The sequence below is a fragment of the Dioscorea cayenensis genome, chromosome 9, assembly GCF_009730915.1.
Source record: "Dioscorea cayenensis subsp. rotundata cultivar TDr96_F1 chromosome 9, TDr96_F1_v2_PseudoChromosome.rev07_lg8_w22 25.fasta, whole genome shotgun sequence".
NCBI lineage: Eukaryota > Viridiplantae > Streptophyta > Magnoliopsida > Dioscoreales > Dioscoreaceae > Dioscorea > Dioscorea cayenensis.
Window position 1 is genome coordinate 21,504,255 of NC_052479.1, and position 3,497 is coordinate 21,507,751.

At 39.6% G+C, this 3,497-nt stretch overlaps 1 non-coding gene across 1 annotated transcript; it reads right to left on the reverse strand.

The window, feature by feature from the left end:
- Positions 1–729: 729 nt before the first annotated feature.
- Positions 730–835, reverse strand: LOC120269823. Its single transcript, XR_005539456.1, has one exon. It is a non-coding gene; the product is annotated as a small nucleolar RNA R71 (small nucleolar RNA).
- Between the last annotated feature and the right edge of the window lie 2,662 nt (positions 836–3,497).

Below are 3,497 nucleotides of genomic sequence, written 5' to 3' on the forward strand. Positions count from 1 at the left end.
ATCAAGTTTTTGGCGCCGTTGCCGGGACTGGCAACTTTTAGGAAAATTTGGACTTTGGTGATTTAGTTTGTTACTATTGTATATATTTGTGAATATCTGTTTTGTTGTTTACTTTATTTGTTATTTTAGTTTTCTGTCCATTCTCATTCTTTTCCCTTCCTTGAGCATACACTAGTTTATCTTTTAGGGCATTGACAAAATTGTATGACCCATGGAAATACATCTTCTCCATTGGTGAACCCTGATCCAGAAATTGAGAGGAATTTTTGAAGAAGGATTAGGCAGATTAACTTGAGTGAAACAAGGTCAATGGACATAAGTGTGGAAGTAGGTCAGGATGAAGATATGGCAGGGAACGAACAGTAGAGTATCTCAGATTATGCCAGACAAAAAATAGAGAGAGTGGGTCTAGTATTGTTTAGCCTCTACTGGCTGCATACAATTTTGAGCTGAAACACAATCTTATTCAATTAGTATAGCAAATGTGTTAGTTTGACAGGTTTTGAGATGAAGACCCATATGAGCATTTGAGGAGTTTCCTTGAGGTTTGCAATACCTTTAAGGTGAACAATGTCTCTGAGAAGGCCATTCGCCTTTGACACTTTCCATTCACACTGCGAGGAAGGGCCAGAGAGTGGCTAAATTCCTTGTCAAAAGGGTCATTGACGACATGGAAGCAAAGCTCTGACACCTTTATCACAAGATATTTCCCTCCAGCAAAGATCACTTAGTTGAGTAATGGCATCCCCTCTTTTACATAACTAGGCTGTGAATCTTTGTAGGATGCTTGGGAAAGTTACAAGGAAATGCTGAGAAAATGCCCACCTCATGGAATTTCGGAATGGATGCAAATACATATTTTTTATAATGGGATGAACATCTCCACCAAGAAAATGCACGATGCAACCTCAGGGGGACTATTATGCAATAAGCAACCAAGTGCATCATACACCCTAATTGAAGAAAGGAGCAAACCAGTCAATGAACCCAGAATTTACCAAGTGGATGTTGACACCACAATGGCAGCACAGGTTGAAGCCATCAAGAAGCGACTAGATGCAATGCAATCAATCACCTCAGTGAGTGGACCGTCTGGAGATAGTTGGGCTCCCGCAAGTAGACTGGTGGCTCGACTGAAATGGATATGGGATAGTTTGAACAAGTGGATTTCGTTACACAGAATCACTGGTTCCAAAACAACCCATACAACAATAGCTACAATTGGGGGTGGAAAAATCACCCCAACTTTTCATGGAGCCAATCAGGACAAGGGCAAGGACAACAACAAAATAGAGCTTCCCTTCAAGCACACAATCATAACAGCCCTCATCCTTCTCAAATTCAATCATTGAACTCACCAAGTTGCTAAATCAATTCATGAAGGGTATAGAAAGTTATCTTGTGAGTCATGAAGAAATGATTAGGAACACAAATGCCACAGTATGGAATCTAGGCCACCATATGGCTCAAATGTCCAAGTTGATTGAGGAGAGGCTTCTGGGGTCACTTCCTAGTAACACTGAGATCAACCCAAAGAAATCCCTTAAAGTTGTTTGATTAAGGGGTGGGAAGCAACTCCCAAATTCTATTAAAAAGAACCTGAAAGGGAAGTTGTTGAACCATCCAACATTGTTGACCTTGAGGCCCCAATCGATTTAAAGGAGAAAATAATGGAACAGGGTAAGGAGAAAAGTGCTACACCAATGTATCAACCCAAGCTTCCCTACCCCAAGAAGGTTAAAAAAGATCAACAAGATGAGCAATATAAGAAATTCATCAACATTTTAATACTTTACACATCAATGTTCCATTTGTTGAAGCTCTTGCTCAGATGCTGAGATACACCAAATTTTTGAAGAAATTGCTCACAAATAAGAGAAAATTGGAAGATGTTTCTTTAGTAACACTTAATGAGGAGTACTTGCCATTGATCACTAACTCACTACCCAAGAAGCAAAAAAACCCTGGGGGATTTATCATCCCTTGCGCAATTGGCGTGCTCATTGATGAAAAGGCACTTGCTGATTTGGGGACAAGCATAAACCTCAGGCCTTACAAAATCTTCCATAAGCTTGGACTTAGGGAGCCGAAGTCCACTCCTATAACGCTACAACTGGCTGACAGGTCCATCAGACAACCACAGGGGATCATTGAAGATGGTTCAGTAAAGATGGACAAATTTATTTTTCCAATGGATTTTTTCATTCTAGATGTTGATGACAAGGTTGAGGTGCTGTTAATTACGGGCAGATTGTTCTTAGCCACATTCAAGATTTAATTGATGTCAAGGATGGTCGAATGGCACTTCCAGTGAGGAAAGGTCAAGTGATAGTCAAAATCCATGATTCTATGTGACACACAATGAATTTTGATGATACTTGGTATTATGTGGGCGCTATTGATGATTTAGTTTCTGATTATGTGCAGGACATGTTCATGAAGAATGAGTTATATGAGCTACTTGACGATAACCCTCTTGTGGATGAGGACATAGAAGAGGAAGTAGGGAACCCACAATGTTTACATGTGGCAAGGGTGTAGGCAACCGTACCCCCGAGCCACCAATGAAGAAAGTCTCCTGAGCAAATTGTTGTTGGAAGAAAGTGATCACTAAAAATAAAAAGCCAACCATCTCATCACCAACTGCTAATCATCTAAATTCGTGAAACTTTGGTGTGATCAATTTGATTAATTCATTATTTCCATATTCATGTTTGTGCATTTCATGTGGTGATGTGAGGCCTCGATGTCACGAGCCTTCTTGAGTGGCAATAGGTACGTCAAGCTAGTAAAGTTAAAAAAAGTGCTTCTTGGGAGTCAACCCAAGTTGTTGTGTTGGATTTTTTTGTTGTTCGTGTTTTATTTTGTTGTCATTTGCCTTTTTTTTATCTTCACTATCATCACCTTTGTTGTAGTTTATCTTTATGTTGGTCTCTCTCTATGTGTTTTTCTAATTTTTTTTTGTTAGAGTTAATTTTTTTATTGATTGAACTCGTGTGTTTTTGTTTGCTCAATTTTGAGAAGGAGAACTCTTGTCCTGTAATTTTTTCAATGCAAGCATGGGCATAGCATGTCCCTACTTGTCCCAATGATTTTCACTAATCCCAAATTTTATACATTTCCAGGGCAAGCATTGACTGAGCATGAGAATGACATGGGCCTCAACTCGATTAGTATGATTTTAACATGCTCATACTCCCCTCCTTAAGAGTTCTAGTCTTTTTTCCTGAGATTTTATGTTGGAGACTAGTACTGAGCACACGAAGGTGCCAAGGGGAGGATTGTGTCTTTCTCCATTGAGGTTTTAAGAATTTTTTCCTGAGAGAATCAGGGGGAGAGACATGCCTTTCAAACAATTGTGCTTGCCTTGAATTCTAACCCTAACCCTGGTTGTGACTGATCAACTTCCACCATTCCACTTTAAAACCTAGCCACCGGTTGCACCTCTTCATCCCATTTCTTGGCCATTATTTTAATTCTCTTTGATTGTTGTGTTT